This window comes from Serinus canaria, chromosome 4 (assembly GCF_022539315.1).
Source record: "Serinus canaria isolate serCan28SL12 chromosome 4, serCan2020, whole genome shotgun sequence".
In the NCBI taxonomy this organism is placed as follows: domain Eukaryota; kingdom Metazoa; phylum Chordata; class Aves; order Passeriformes; family Fringillidae; genus Serinus; species Serinus canaria.
In genome coordinates, this window is record NC_066317.1 from 16,157,527 (window position 1) to 16,174,674 (window position 17,148).

At 43.7% G+C, this 17,148-nt stretch overlaps 1 protein-coding gene across 2 annotated transcripts in view; it reads right to left on the minus strand.

Annotated features, from left to right (window-relative positions):
• The window catches only part of RASGEF1B (RasGEF domain family member 1B), a 47,008-nt gene that overhangs the window by 20,649 nt on the left and 9,211 nt on the right, over positions 1-17,148 (minus strand). Inside the window, exon 1 of one of the 2 annotated variants that reach the window (XM_009101318.4) lies at positions 6,373-6,518. The exons of the other annotated variant lie outside the window; for it this stretch is intronic. The gene's annotated coding sequence lies outside the window, so the exon portion shown is untranslated. Of the gene's footprint in view, positions 1-6,372; positions 6,519-17,148 lie in introns of those variants that run through there. 2 annotated transcript variants of the gene reach the window in all.

Below are 17,148 nucleotides of genomic sequence, written 5' to 3' on the forward strand. Positions count from 1 at the left end.
TTACTTATTAAGTGTATTTTTTAAAGGCAAAGTACAGAATATTTTTTCATGCTCACACAGGAGATGAAAAGGGGAGTGGCAGCAGCTTTTTCCAGACTGAAATCAAGAGGAAGATTAAGAACCTTTCATTAGGAATCCAGCCCAGAGGAAGAGGACCAAAACTATCCATGCTGGACAGTGTCACGACAGTAAAAAGTACATCTTGCACAGTTGGGGGTGGGGCAAGAAAAGACCTGAGGTAGATATAAGAAACCTGAGTGAACCTTAAAGTACTCTCTGGTTTTCTCTAAAACAGCAGAGAATGAACAATTTTGCAAAGTTTTCCAAAAATCACCCAGGCAACAATAGGCTGCAAAGGAAAATGAAAAATGCCAGTAAGCAAAGAATAAAACAGGAACTGAATTTCAAGTGGAGGCATTTTCCTCCTGAATGTGCATTTTCCTTGGGTCTATAAATAGACCCAGCTGATGATTTGGGAAGGTCAGATGCAACACTGGTGACTGATCACTCATGTATGAGAACTTTGGCACAGTAATTAAGTGAATCCTGAATGACTCGAAATTAAAGTCCTTGGACACTGAACAGCCAAGGTGTGATTTGTGGGTTTACTTGGGAGCATTAGGAACATTGTGGGGCATTTAAGAATGGCTTGAATTTCTCCAAATCTGCAAGCATAGAAAAAGGGAAGGAAACAAACAAGTTCCTCTCTGTTGCTGATGCGCTGTAAATCCATGTCCTCTGCTTAAGCCCCACAACTCAGCTCCCCTTTTATCCTTTCCCATCCTCTTCTTCAGTGGGGCAGGAAGAGAGAGAGAGTCTAATGATGCTGAAAGTGGCTGTGACAGCATTGCTGCAGTGCCAGAGGAGCACATGCAGGCAGACTGCATCACGGCAAAAATCCCAGCTGCAGGAAAATTACTCAGTTCAGGGTGAGGACAGGACGTGTTCCTCCCAAACAAAACACATGATACAATTTGTCCATGTTGCTGGACACACAAAAGCAACAGCCTTGAAACACATGACACTAAAAGGATGCCACACCTATAACATATAATTTCTGAAAGCACTTGTCTCTTACCACGACCACAGTGCTGCTAAGATTTCTGTCTGTAGGTTAAAAAACTAAAGAGACCACAATTATTTAAAAAGATACGAAGCATGCTCCATTACTGACTGATTAATCTCTCTGCTAAGTTAATTTTTAAGTTATTTTTAATTTTATGGGTAATTTCTTCATCTGGATTCTGTTCTTTTACCATTTGAATGCAAAATAAGGCTTTCCCCATGTAAGTGTGGGGATTTTGTACTCTGTACGTCTTTTTGCTAATCCCAGTTTCAGAAGAGAGGTTTAAAACATTAATAAGCAGGATAAGTATATATTATAAGTGACATGATAAATTAGCACAGCAGTAATTAAATGTCAGAAGACACAAGACATTCTAGAAAAGTTTAGTCCATTGCATTCTCCATAGTGACTCTTTATAAACTTAAAGGAATTACAGAATGAATGAAATGGAAAAAGATGCACAAGAGTCTCAGGCCAGCCAAAGGATTCAATGAAACACTTCCCATGTTAAAAAACAGACAACACATGCAGCTAGTCTTTTGTACCAAAATTTCTGAGCTGGACTGAAAGCAAAAATGATACTAAAGCCTTCCAGTTCTTTACCTTACTGAAGCAGGGTGGGGATTTTAGAAGCAAAGCATTCCCCTTATTGGACCCAGTGAAGCACAGAACAGTTTTGCCATTTGTTCTTAAATATTACAGCCTTAAAACACTAAAATCCCACCTCTCTACTCAGGCAGCTGCAGACTGGTTTGTCAGGGCTGCCATCCACCAGCAAGATGCAGAGCTCCAGAGCCTGGAGGAGTTCACCAGCCTAGCTCCCACACTGCTGAGGGCAGCTGGGATGCTGCTCCTCCTCAGCCGCTGCAGTTCTGAGGTCAGGAGTTTGAAGGCAAGGGAACAGCAGTGATGCTTTATTCCAAAACATCACACTGTAAAACAAGTGATTCAGCAGCTGATTCATGGTGGCTGAGATGTCCAGGAATGGGGTGTGGGGTGGGGTGGACAGACGGGGCCTGTGATGCCACCTATGCTATGCTACCCCCCTAGTGAATCAGAACTCTGACGTGGGTCCTGTAGCTCTGTATCTACAGAGTTCTGCACTCTGCATCATTTCTGTAGCATGCTTTGTGCCTCCTGCATACTTCAAACTGAGAAAACTGAAATTTGATGCTCTCAACAGAGATAGGAGCAGTTTCCCCTCCTCTACCACCAGAAGAGATTCACAGTGGTATTAGACTTTCACTAACCTTGGGGAGTGTGATCCATTCTATGTGGCAGGGATATGAACCCTGGGATGTGACAGGGATGTAATCCTCACCCCCCCCAGGGTGATCCAAGCCAGAAGATCCACCTTCTCTATCTGCATGGGCACTAGCTAAGCACGGCTCTGGACCATTTCAGAGTGATAACCGGCTTCATCAGGAGCTGCTCACATATCCATCCACAGAAAACAGAATTATTATGGCATTATTTCAGTGCTTAGACCTGGCACCTGGTAGTTTGGATCCGCTTCTGACTCTGCTACAAGCTCCTCACGTGGCTTTAGTCACTCAGTTTCTCATTACTGCATTCCTCTGCTTGACAGTACAAAGAGGGATAAGTATGGGGTTATTTCCTTTGATTAAGCACTAAGATCTTTTTTCAAAAGGAGTACAGAAGGTGTATCTTACATTACTGCCAGGAGCATGGTACTAGCCCTAAGCATGAAGCTCTCCTGACATGGTTCCTTTCTTCAACCTCATCAAAGCAAGATATCTTCTGAATCCCAAAACTGTTGCTCTTTGCAGACACCCATGCTTGGCCTTTTGGTGCTACCTATAGTACACTTCAAAAGAAAACACCTTTCCCTTTTGTAAGCATTATAGGCAGCCAAGTTATAATTTACAACAGCAAGCTGTGGTAGTGTTAAATAACAGTACTAAATTTGATTTAACTGTTTCTACCTAAAACCTCATTGCCAAATGTCTCTGTCATTTAGGTGATGCAGAAACATTGCTGGTATTAGGGCAAACAATTCATATGATCCTTTTCCCCCAGTCCTTACTGAGTCCTTACGTTTCCATGAACATTACAGAATTTTTACTGACACTTCAATATACACCAGGTTGAAAGCAGTATATTCACACTTTCTGCAACAAAAATACTTCAGGTAAAGTATTCACTGATCACCCCACCATCACAACAACAGCATAAAAAAATACACTTTCCAGTGTCTAGACTGAAGACAAAAATGGATGGTTGCACTTGGTCTGCTAGGAGAGGAAGTACAGCTCCATATCTGCACCAGGTACACTTGCCTCACCCATTTATATCTAGGCTGGGTATCAGCTGCTAGAACAGAACTGGGTCTGAGGTGCAGAGGACTTGTGAACAGTTGTCTGCAATCAGCTTGCCTGACTCCTTGGGAAAGCAAAGAGAAGCATCTCATAGCCAAAATGACTGCAAAGATCCTTTTCCCCAGTCTGGGCAGGGCCATAGCAGCCGGGTTTGTGGCAGCCTTCGAGATCAGCAGCAGTTCCCGTGCCCGACTCAGGGTGGACCCCTGGGCTTTGCAATCGATGGTCAAACGCTCCTTGCCCCGCCACAATTACAGCTATTAAGTCACCACCCAGCAGGTTTGATATTGAGCAAATGGACACCACGCTGGGCTGTGAAAAGATCATTACAAACGTGGCCTTACAGCGTCTGAATCCCTGCAGGATGCTTAAGGGAGGATCGACTCTAGTCCTGATGGACAAGTACTGTCAGTTCAGCAGGCTACATTCATGCAGAAAGCACCTGGCCTTGTATCAATGAGAGCAATTACCTCCGAGAATACCCCACTCCCCGGTCTGACTCAAGCTGATTTATCCTCTCTCTTACTCCTCATGAATCCGAAGGTCTCACAGCTACCAGGCTCCTCTCTGCAGGTGTGTTACCTGGCATTTCTGGCCCTTTTTCCAGGTGTGACAAGAAGCAGGCAGAGTACCTGACCCCATGGGAGGGGCAGGTGACCCGGGGAACATTTTATTCTGGGGAGAAGATGCATTTTGATGAATCAAACCCAAAATAGCCAGAATGTATGGATCTGAGTCATCCAGTGCTATTCTGGAGCCGCCTAGGGAGAGTGAGCTGGATTGCTGTCATGATCTTGCACATTTTCCATTTAAAAACACAGCCATACTAAATGCCACCCATCCAGGTTCCTCACAGTAGCAATTCAGTTTTTTAATACTACTTCTTACAGCAGCTAGAACAGAGGAGAAATTAGCAACAGCTTTCAACTGGAGTCGTTGCCTCCGGTTTGTAAATTAATGTATTGTCTTGCTGTGGCTGCAAAATGCTCTCTGGAAGCTCTGTTTACAAGCTCATTTTCTATCAAAGTGTTTATTAGATGATGTGGCTCAGTCCCTCATACCCATGCCAAGCAAAGGGCGCTTGTCAGTGCTTGCAGAGTACACCTGTGTGTTTACTAACATTCGGAAAAAATGCTTGAGTATGTGGAATCACAGATTGCCTGCATTTCAGGGGAGGAGGCACAATCTATCCCAAACATCCCCTGGTATATGTCAGCAGACCCTTACAGTGATGTACAGCACAGACTGGCAATATGATCCACACACAGCTCCTTCCTGTCTTCACCCCAAGAAAACCCCACTTTTTAACCACGCAGTTAGAAAAGTAAAGCCCCACGCTGTCAGCTTTTCATATTCCTTCCCTGAGCACGCTCCAGGGCTGAGCTGTGCCTGTCCCTTGTGTGACAGCAGCTCCCCGCACGGACCGGGAGCGGGCACGGTGAGCCGGCACTCCCCGAGGAATGTTCAGGTAACCCACACAACCGGAGCACAGGCAACCACACACAGAGCTGTCCCCCAAAACCTCGGCAGAAAGAAACCACGACGAATGTAAACCAACAGGCATTCAGCTCACCATACAAAAAATACCCTGTTACTCAGTGCGTGGCACAGCTGTGAGCTTAACCCCGGCTAAATCAGGAATTTCTTGCCTCTTTCACAAAGATTTAACAAATCCTACAGTGGCCTGTTTCAGTCCTGCTGTTCAAAGGAGTGATATCCCCACTGCTTATCCAAAATCAGAGCTTGCTCTCAGCCATTAGTTCTCTCCAGTACAACTCATCAGTTAGCTACTTGTCTTGAGTCTATTTAGCATTGATTTTCAGCTGATTAACAGCTTCTCTCCAAGGCATCTCCTTTGGAAGCCGTAAGATAAGCCTGAGGAAGCCGTACTTCAAAAAGCTCTTCTCAGCTTTCAAAATAAAGAGGCAGCCTGGAGACCCAGTCCCGCCTGCCCAAGTCCCAGTTTGCCACAGATGGCACAGATGACATCTCAGCCCACCAAGGCTCTAATCTCACTGAAAGCAACCCCCTCAACATTCCTCGCATAGATGTAGCTGCCCGAGGTACAGAGCACCTCTTTGTTCCCGGCTCCTGGGATTTTTCAGGCCATTCTTGTCCTTTGAGAGGAGCCAGCCCTCCTCCGCTCTGTTCAGGAGAACTCCTCCGGGAGAGTTCCTCGTCCCCTTGTGTTATATTTAGCTTTACACACGGGCAGACTGGGAGGCACGGCTTGTTAGGGCTGCCTTAGTTTACAATCCGGACTGACACACTGGTCTTGTGTCATTTAACACCGATTTGGGGTCATTTAACATTGATTCGGGGTCACTTCACAGTCCTTACTCTCTCCTCGTACCCCTGAACTGCTGCCGCCCCACACAGCGCAGGAGCCTGAAGTTTTACCACGCTTACACTCGGCAGATGCCCTGCGAAAGTCACACACACACACACACACAAAAACACACACACACATCCCGCCCACAGCCCCATTTTACACAGCCCTACAAACACAGTCTGGTAAATCAGTGCTTTTTTATCCTTCCCACCCAAGAAAACCAGCAATTGGCTGAACTGAAGCGTGTAAAGAAAAGCAGGGAAAGCTTCTCCAAGGATTATAGCCACGGGGAAAAAAAAAATCACATCGTGCAGTTTTAGGACTCTGTTCTATCTTACTGCAGGGAAGGGGACAAGGAGAAGGACCCATCACTGCTGAGCTGAAGTCCTTCCCTTCCCCAGTTTGCTGATATCCCTCAAAAAAGTAGCTCTGTCCGTACAGAACTGGGTGGCCAGGAAGGATATTAAACACCAGGAGGAATGAGACTGTCCTGCCGGAGCTGGCAAAGAAGACAGGATGGATGGATGGATGGATGGATGGATGGATGGATGGATGGATGGATGGATGGATGGATGGATGGATGGATGGATGGATGGATGGATCGACAAGACGCACCGCAGACTCACGGACTGTACCTGGAAGTGGCAGGCGCTCCCAGCCCCAGACGCTGCCTTATGGCTCTCACGCACTCATCATCCACGACACAGCACAGGACAGCACGGCTCGGCTCCCCACGGACTGTGCGGGCGGCGGGCGGAGCGCCGGGAAGCGCCGGGAAGCTCCACTCCCTCCCCGCCCCGCCCGGCGCAGCGCCGGTGCCGCGGGAGGCGGAGCGCGGTGCGGCCCCCCCGCCCCGGAGCGGCCCTGCGGAGCCACCGCGGGCAGCGGGCAGGGGCGGGAGGTGTCCCCCGTGCTGCTGCCAGCCGTGGCCTCAGCTGGTGTGGCGCTGGCCCGGCAGCATGAGTCTCCCAGGTCGTATTTCCAGCGCAGAGTATTTCCTCAGCCCGGTGCTGTTTCTTCTCTCTCCTCAGTTCTCATCCAGTTCCCCGTCCAGCTCTGCACGCTCATCTTCAAAAAGGTCTCACACAGGTTCACTACAACTCCTCACCCACTGCCCTTCGTTTTCTCTGCAACTCGGTTTACCAGCTTGGATCTGGTGCCCCGTTGCTCTTGGATGGAGTGACAAACACTTTGCTTTTTTGTGCTCCCTCCAGAGCTCTCTGGGTTTTCTCTAGTTCTTGCACAGCACTCTCAGTCAGCACTTTTCCAGGAAGAACAGTCCAGTTTTACCCAGTCACTCTATAAACAGGGTCCAGACCTTGGACAAGCCTAGTTATCCTGTACCAGTGTTTTTGCAGTACCTCTAAACCTTCTGAGATGAGGGAAATGGAGCTGCATCTGCACAGTTCAAGGCACAGTTGAACGTCAGTTTTAGGGAGCAATACTCCAACTTTCCCTGCTCTTTACCTCCCTCCTAACATTTACTGATCTATGCTCAATTTGCTTTTTTTTGACCCCTCAGAACATCCAACTGAGGTCTTCTGTGGAGTGGCAGCAGCCAGGTCAGATCCTGCCCTTTACAAGCGAGGCTAACTACATGCATCAGATCTTTCACTTACTGAAGAAAAATTGTCCCTGGTAGTTAAAGGCTTGAGAGACAGAGATGGCTCTAGCTACTGTTTCTACATTCAAGAACAGAAGGAGCTTGAATAAACCTCACACCCTGTGGCCAGGATGATTTTGAAGGCAATCATGCAATCCTGCCTACCTGCCTTCCTATTTCTTTAAATAGAGGCAATAGAAAGAATACTTGTAAAAGCTAGTTTAAAGGTAGTTGTGCTGTCCATGTAACTAATAGTAAAAGGAACCCCAACACAAAAGGCCTTTGTGCATGCAGATTTCTCTCTCTGGAATTAGGACTCAAACACCCACGTGGTCTCACTGTGGATTCTAGAAATTACTTGCAAGTCTTTATGTTCTGGATTCACACAAAAGCCTGCTCTGTCCCTCTGGACAGTGTCACATAGAATGTGAAATATAACAAAATGACTTTGCAATGCTCTTTCTGAAGGAAGAGCCTTACTGCCAAGTCATGGGCAGCAATGCACACAGCACCAGCACACATATCCTGGTACTTTTCCCATTTTGGTGAATATGTCAGAGGACAGTGCTATCAGAGGATGGTGATGTGTTTTCTTCAGGCTCTGCTTTGTGATGGTTCTGCCTCCAGTTCCTCTCTGTGACAAGTTTCTCAGTGCAGTAGACTACCTGGTTTTCTTGATTCCTGTTTACCCCTACAATTCCCTTCCTCAGATAGCCCTTGTTGCTATACATACAAGAAATCTGGAAAAAAGATTTAGACTTCATCCAGCTAAAGAGGCTTCAATTTTTATTTTCTATTTTCTTGCCCCTCTCAGATGCAAGGGCAAACATTGCTTTCCACTCCCCTTGTCTCCTGTGTTCTCAGACAACATGTTTGATTAAAGTGGAAATATTTTACTGAAGTTATTGCAAGTACAGGCACGTTTACTCTGCTTTGTTTTGGTGCAGGCTGACAAGAGTGAAGGCAGCCCTTGGGCTCCCTGGCAGGGAGGAAAATCCCAGGGAAGTGACTCTGTGTGGTGCTGCTCCAGCCTCCTTTGCACAGTGCAGGTGGTTATGAGTCACTTGGCCAGAGTTGAGAGGAGATCAAAACTTGGAAGGAGTAAAGAATTACAGTTATGAGTCAACACTGCAAGTGCAGAACATGCCTGGTGTGTGCTGCTCAGATGTTTTGCTTGTTTATTCTCTCATTTTGATACGGTGGTCCTCACAACAGCAGTGCAGATTAAGGGAATTAAGCACAAATAAAGCCTAAAAAATGACATGGGGAATGATTAAACCAATTCAACCAATTCTTGCCAAAAAAGTTCTCCTAAAATCCAGGCCTAGTCCTCATGGATCTGCCTGTTAGGAACCCAGCATCTAGGCTGGGCTTTGACGTGAGCCCATCCACCATGGCAGAAATATGGGCTGCAGGCTTGGGCTGCAAACCATGCCTCTGCTTTGTCTGTGGATTTGGGCTGTGGAAAATGTCATCCACAGCCCCACCTGATCTCTATTATTACTATAAAATAGCAGCATGTGAGAACAGAATGTGTTACTTAAAAAAAAAAAAATTTTAGGAGGGAAGAGTATTTCTCTGTGTCGTAGACACAGAAAATCCCTGGGCAAACAAACTACAATTCTGGCTAATTGTGACCAGGCTCATGGGGTTTTGACCCATTCCAGAAAAGGTGAGTTTGGCAGCAATGCCAATATCAACTGCTGAAGGAGTGAGAGCTTTAAAATTTTGGTAATTTCATACAATAAAAATGCATTTTTTCAAGATATTTCCATTTACTTTTCTGGTGACTAATAAGTTAGTTAATATGCTTCAAATCAGCATGTTCAGACTATTCCATCTCTCTTTCAGACACGAGAGCTACAAGTTGTAAAGAATGGAGGGTAGGGAGAAGGCAAATTTAATGGTATCAGATGACTTGAGGAAATGCAGCTTTAGAAAACCCACCAAGGCTGGACATAGTGAAAATAGAGTTGTTAACTCTATGCAGCTTGTGTTGTGGCCTAACTTCTGTTACATGTTTGAAAATCTGTGTACTGATAAAACAACCTGCACCCTCCCCATTCCCAGATTTATCCTGACCTCCTGCAGGATGGCTTGTGTCATGTGCCCCAGCCCAATACTGATCATTTCCAAGTGATAAATCAGAAACCATGTCCCTCAGTTTGTCCAGCAACCATTTGCTGGCCAAGCAAGCATGCTAAAACAGTTAAATGACAGTGAACTTTAAACACTGAGAGAGAACATTCTCTCTTGTTTCAGCAAGTAACTGTCTGGACAGTTCTCTGTCAGAGCAATGTAAAACAATTGGCCAAACGAGCTGCTGCCTGCCTCCAAAAGGTCACCAAAGAGTAATAATTAAGAGAAAACAGGTAGTACCTTTTTTTTTTTTTTTCGTTTTAGGATTTGTTGCTGTGCAAATAAATCAACCCTTATCCTGTGGTTTGTAGCAGTTCCCTGCATAAAGCAGAAAGACATCAGGTTTCATTTTAGCCCTATGTTTATTCAGCTTGAACTTGAACTAGGATCATATTAAAAACAGATTACAAACCGTTTAAGAGCTCTTAATGCTTGCCAAAACTAGCCTGTGGTTTTAAATGAGATGCAAGGCAAAGTAAATGAAAAGTAGTATTGAAGTGACTGTGGAGAAGTCATGTTACCTAAAACATATTTGGCATTTCAAAAAGTTCTCAGCAGAATTCCTGTACACGAAGAGTACTCTCTCGTGCAAATGGATGGAAGGGAAGGATTTAGAATGTGAAGTCTGAAATTCAAACGTAAGCAATTGTCTGAAATTCAAAAGCCTGGCAACACTAGCACACATTAAACCTGTGCACAGAACTCGTGCTGAAATCATTTGCACACCTGCAGAATTTCACACATCTGTTAAATGTCTTGCAGATCCAGATACCAGAGTTCTTGACCACTCTGAATCTTCAAAAAACTGCTACAATTGACTCTGTAAACATGCAGAGTAGATGAGTCAGTCTAGCAGATCACTTAATCTTTGCCTTGCCTTCAAGTTTGAAACGAAGTGTGAAGATAGAGGAATGCAGGCAACATTCTTCAGTGTTTAGATGCAGTAGGGTGGCAGTGCAGGGGTTGTGTGAGGACATTAGAGGTGTAAAAGCACTGAGGGCTCTTGAATGGTAGGCATCCAGCAGTTCCTGTAGCAGATCTGTTGTAATGACACTTTGATTTTAGCTCTTTACAGCTTTGTCAGAATTTAAGCAATTTAAGCAAAATGTTGGTGGCAAGTTCCTTCTTCAGGCTAGGACAAAATTCAAAAAATATGAAAATATGCTCTTCTGAAAAGGTGGTGGACAAAAAGCTCTTGTTAGTGCTCGTCTTACTGTATTGACTATAGCTTCCTCATTTCTTCCTGTTACCTACTGAAGGAAAATCTGTGCAAAACCTTGGACAGGGTCTTGAAAACTGAAAGAATTCACTCCCTCTAATTTGCCTTGAGAGTTTTGCCTTTAATGCAAGAACTGCCCAAAATCAGACAAGCTTTGTGCCTGCCCTGTGAGCACATGTAAAAATTTTTCAGCATGATTCTCACAGACCTTCTCATGATGGACAAAATCAGTCACAGGTTTTAGGGGCTGAGCTGGGCTTGCACTGCAGTGATCCCCTTCGGTGCAGTGGGCACCAGAGCTGAGGAGATGGAGAGACTCTCTTGTATTCTCTGTGCCTTCCATGTTTGCACCAAGGCAGTGTGAAAGGGAGGGGAAAAGTTGATCCTGGCTCAGTATGGCTTAATCCCAGTTTTTATCGCTAAAAGATGCAGTTTTTAAATTGCAATCACTTGCATTATCAGCAACCTCTACTTAATTGTCCCAAAGGAATAAACTGTCCAGGATGAAATAATTAAGTCTCCCTTTTATTTCTATAAAACTTCTCCAAAGTATCTTAATTAATGAGTCTTTGCAAGTTTGAAAAATATTCCAGCTTGTTTTACAGACAAAGAAATGGAGGGGTTTTCAGAGGCAGATGATGCAGCATGTGAACTAGCACTGAGAACAGAATCTTGATCCCCAGGTCCTCTGTGGCTTGGGAGGTCAGAACCTTATGGACTGGGAAGTGTGCCTAAAAGCAGATTATCTAGAAGAAGTAACATACTTTGCACAATCATGGCCTTTAATTATGGATAAACCCACTCGTTTAGGACCTTGCCTCTTTTTATACACATGATGTACAAATATGGGAGAAATGGGAATACCACTAAATATAATCTATCTTCTTTCCTGATGGAGAAGTGGAAATGCTTCCAAAAGTGTCAATGCCATTTACCCGAAGCTTTAGAGGACCTAAACTGCTCCTTTAGTAGCATTATCCCAAAGCTGGATGATGGGGTCTTTTTTGCTGTTTAAATGTTGATTTGCTGTGGCTGTCCCTGGAGGCTTCTCCCTCACTTCCTCAGGACCAGGAAACATTTGCCGTTTCTCCTGCCTCCCCATCCTCTCCTCTTTCAGTCTGGCATCCTGTCACCTGCTGACAGCAATCACGCTGTGAATGGCAAGTCATTTGCTTATTGACAGCCTCCCATTTACTGGGACACCTGCCAGCAGTCTCTGACCCCTGAATAAACATTAAGGCATTAACAACCTGACACAGGTTCAAGGGTTTGAATAATAATGTCCTGCAGACTCACTACACTCACACAGGCAGCCAAAAAAGCCCCCTTTGCACTAAAGTTTGCCATCCTGGGGGCTGGGAAAGGCTTGCTGGAGGAGTGGCTGCAGCAGCAGAGTACCTGCATGGATGAGCAGCCACACTTTGCTGTTCCAGGCAGCGAGGCTTCATCTCTGGCCAGTGAAGCTTTGACCATCTTTGCCTCTGCTGCAATTTTGGGATCTGGGCTATAAAGAACAGACTCACTGGTTTAGGGAAAGAACATGACAGAGTAAAGAGGAGAAAAGGATGTCTGCAGAAAAAAACCCTCAAAACAAAACAAAACCAGCACCACTATCCCCTATCCCTCAAAAACCAAACCTCAAATTAAATAAACCACCTCCTCCCATACCCAAAACCAATCCTTCTGAATTTTGGGATTTTCATAAACCCTTGCTGAACTGCTCTGGAACTGAAGAGCTCTGAACTGCTTTTGGAGTGCAGAGTCTTGAGCTGCAAGTGTCGTGAGGATGAAACAGTGTCCATTTCAATGGATCATCAAATGGAGAAAGTGACCCCACTATGTTTGTTTTCAGTTTTTACTAGCACTGGGTTTGTTTCTCTTGTGTGTCTGCCTGGCATGTGGCCAGTCTGGGACTCTGCTGTAGTGGATGATCTATTAGCTTGAAAGACATTCTCTTCTGTCACTTCCAGCCATCCCAACCGTGTCCCAGTAAGTCATGGAGGAAATGAATCCTTTCAACTTGTGACAGCCGTGGCTCTTAGGAGCTGTAATTGCAAACCTCAAAGCCCTGGTTAGAAGGAAGAAGCTTCTGTAGCAAATGACTTGCAGGAAAACCTGGTCTGCCTCCCAGATGTTTAATAAACTTAGCAGTGCCCTCTCAAAGTCTCTGGCTAGAGTTCAATCGTCTCTGCCCACAACCAGTGCACAAAGGATTCAAAGACTTCATAAACCACAGCTTTTGTTTTGAAGTATGGGTAAAGTATGCTCACACATTTCCCTGGGCATGCTGCTGGGTGAGGGAAGCTGGGATGTTTTCCACCCTTATGTGCAACAAAATAGACTCTGACACTTCAACAAAAAAGATGTTGGAAAAAACCATAGAAAATTAAGACTTTATTTCATGTAAGGTGTTAGTCAGTTGCTGGTCAGTGCAGAAAAAGGAAGATTTATTCCTAATGAAAGCAGTTTGACATTCTAAGTGAAAGGAATTTGGTGGGTAACCTCTGTCAAGTGTAGGGAATGGATTCATATTTTCCAAACTCTCACCACAGCATCTAGCAGCTGTGTAGGGAATGGCTTTTGTATTCCCTAAGTATTTGTAAGATACTGAAAATCCCTCCCAAATCAGAACATGAGTATGAAATCACCCCAAAAATCTCATGTTCGTGAGCCAACAATCCTGGACATATTTCAGACTGAAATTTCTGTTTATATAGTTTTTAAAGGTGTAAATTTCAAATTAGAAATTTAGTATTATTTAAGATCTTGTTTAAACATGTGAAAAAAAAAGGTTGGCTTGGAAAAAAAAATCCCCACTTAGTTATTCAGAAATAACTAAGTAGAAGAAAAGAAGCTCAAATCTTTTTTCATTGTCTCCCTGAAAGAAAGTTATCAGCTTGTTTTTGCAAGAACTACTTTTTTGGTTTTTTTTTGGTTTTTTTTTTTTAATAACATTGTTCAGTTTTGCAAATTTGTCTGGTCAAGAGGGGAAAAATCTGTCAGTGGAAAATTTCTTACTCTTTCCACTTAATTGAAAGGTTGCCTGCTGTGTCCCCAGCTGTCCCCTTGCAGCTTCCAGTGAAGAGGGGGATTACAAAGCTCTGAAGAATAAAACCTTCCTGGAGCTGCCCCCCTGCCCCCAACAGAACAGCCACTACTCCCAAAGTAAGAAAAAAAGCTGGCACTCAGCCTTCCACCCCCTTTATTTAGCATGGTGTGCATCTCCCAGAAAGCTGGGAGCTGCTGTTCCTGAGCTCATAGACTGCAGGGCAGGACATCCAAGGCAGAAAACACAGCTAAGCAAAGCTAATCTTTCCAGCTACAGGCAGAGGCACTGTCTATGCAGCTGTCTGGTTAGGTGTCTCTTCCTGCACAAATCTGCTCAGATTTTCCTTTCCTAAAAAATAAACCCAGCAGTGGTGGGGGAGAAGATAGAATCTGTTGTTATTGATGCTTCTTCTGCTGTTATTCTCAGTAGATTCAAAGACTTGCATTCAGTCAATACTTTTGGTGGGCAGCAAAAGTCTGGAAGGAAACAAGAGAGGCTTAACAGCTTCACTGACATCATTTGACTTTTCAGTATTTTTATTCTCTTAAGCAAGCAACAGTAATTTGAAATCTGTTCACATGTTACTTCATGGAACAGAAATGGCTTCAAAACTGCCATTCTTGAAGCAGAATAAATAGTGACTGCTTCAGTTCTTGTCTAAATATGGTTTAGGATGGTTTTACACCCATTATGGGCTGCAGCTCTCTGCTGTCAGTTCACTCCTTCTCCCTGGCAGTTTGCTTTTCCCCCCTCTTCCAGTGTAATAGGAAGGAAAGGCACTCTGCCAGATTCAGAGTGATTCAGATTCTGCAAACTGTTCTGCACACACTCAACATTAATAAGAGCTGACCTGAGAGAGAGTCTCACTAAACATTTACAGTGTGCTTCAAATGGAGCCCATCAAGGCAGGTATGTAGGACACAGGCTGAAAAGGAGGAGGTTTACACTTAAGACTGCCATTTCTTCCCCAGATTTACAGTAATGTTTAAATATTATTGCTTTGTTGTCATCTCTACTTAGCAGAGCTGTGCTACTTAATAACAGCATAACCTCAGCCAAGTGAGATGTTTCTCATCACCTCTGACTTCATTGCTGGGATGAGCATCACTGCACAACAGGCAAATTCATCAGCAGACTAGTTTTAAAGCAAGAGAGGCTCTGAATATTATTATTATTTTTTAAAATAAATTCCTGCCTCTTTCTTGTACTTAATAATACAGCCAGGCTGTCAGAATTCAGAAACATGACAGTAGTTAAATATAGGAAGCATTTTTATGAAAGCATCTGAAAACAAGCCTCCAGAAACCAGAAGTGCCACATTTTCCATTTTGCTGGAGTTCTGGGATAACTCTGTACTCACCTTTCATAATGCAACAAAAGCTAGAATTGTCCCTCCATTTTTGAGCAATTCAGTTCAATTTCCCAGTCTCAATGGTTTTAGCAGAAGGGTTGTAGCTTGAAATTTTTTTCTTTCTTGCATTGAAAGAAATTTTATTAAGCAAAAAATCGAACATTTTCTCTGTCTGGTTTTATCTAAGCTTCATAGTTATTGAATGAAGCCTCTGTATATGACCAAAATATACATTTAAAGCTCAAAATGCACACAAAAATAACCCTATTTTTACATCAAGGTATTCCAGCTCATTTGTCAATTTTTGGTGAGAATTTGGAGGCAGACATTCTAGGTGTTATCCACTTCACCCTCCTCACAACCTATACAGTAGGCCTTGTTTTAGACATAGGAAAGTGCAGCTGGCAAAACACATCTGCTCTGGGTTTTTTGGATGGTGAAAGAAAGATTTTTTTTTATTTTTAAAGCAATTTCTATTTCATATTTTAAAGAAAATGAAATATTTTCACAAAACAATTTCCATTTCATTCTAGATAAAGAGGTTTAATATACAACATTGATTTTTTTAGCCATTAGTCAAATAACCAATTATATAATCAGCATAGCTCTCTATTTATGAAGAATAAGCATTATTATTGCATTGATCTAGAGCCTGGTCTGTACCTTTCCTTTTCCAGCATAGGGAAGTAAGAAGAAGTTTAGAAATAGCTACAGATTGCTGAGGACAATCTCTGTAAGGCAGTATTTCCTCCTTCAAAATTACTAACCAGTCTTTGAGGACAGGATTAATTTAGGAGTAGGCTTAGATGCAATTCATAATGCTAAATGAGCAGGTGGCATTCTAAATAGTCACACAGAAGTTTCTCCCTCTCTTGGCAAACACAAATGTTTGATGTGAACAAAGCCAAAAGGGTTTTGTTCTTTGCTGAACACTCTACTCTGGCTCCCATTTCCAAGGTTTCCTTCCCTTGGGACATATGGGCCTTCAGTTACTCACACAGATTAGAGGTTATCCTTAAAAGTGTTCTGACTAAGGTAGCACAAGGCTCTAAGGGTTTCCACTGCTTAAGAAATCCCCTCAAATATTATGCTTCCAAAAAGGGAAGGAGGAAGGGCAGTTGTACCAACAGGGGGGACTGGCTGAAAGAGAAGTCCAACCACAAAAGTAACAACCAAACTCCAGGGTGCAGAAAATAATTAAGGAGGATTGTAGTTCCTAAGAGGAAATCAGAGATCACTATGTACAGCTTTCACTAAACCCTTTTATTGCAGTTTAAGCTCTGTGTAGCTGGGCTGTAACCAAACAGGAGGAGCACCAGCAAGGAACAGTGTGAAATCATGTGCATGAAAATCTCCTAAAACTCTTTGGTTCACCCATGTGGAAAAGGACCAAGCCTGTACTGAGCAGCTTCAGAAGAACAGGCAGGGAGATGATAAAATGCTGTTTTCCAAGATATAACAGATATATAACATCTATGTCTATATCTGATATATATATATATATATATAACAGATTAGTGGATTTCAGGTTTTGTCACAAGCTTTGTCCACTCTGCAGAAGATATCAAAACAGAACTGCAGAACCACAACCACATGGTGTGTGTCTGTCAGCAAACATGGTCAAAGGAAAGGATGCTTCACTAAACCTTGGGGACAGAGTTGCCAATGCATCCTGATGAACCAGAGCAAGGTGGGAAGTCCTCTCCCTGCTCACAATGCTTTCTACAGCTGTATGTGCATCCTTTCCCTTCTATGCCCATTCCCCTTTCCCAGTTTCCTGCAGGATAAGCCTTTCAGTGCAAAACCAGCTTATTTCTGTGTAGCTGGGCAATCCACAATTCCAAAGTAAGGGGCATCATCATGGACACAGAGTTGGGTGTGCTTTCAAATATAGAACCAGAAATCAAAACCATCTCCTGAGCCAGTTTTTAACAGTGAGCAGAATGTTCATGAGCATCCTTTATAAATGCAGCCACTGCCCTTCACTGCATCAAATGGGCTGCAGAGTACCAGTAGGACACAAGCTCTTGAAATAAAACCAATGCTGGCA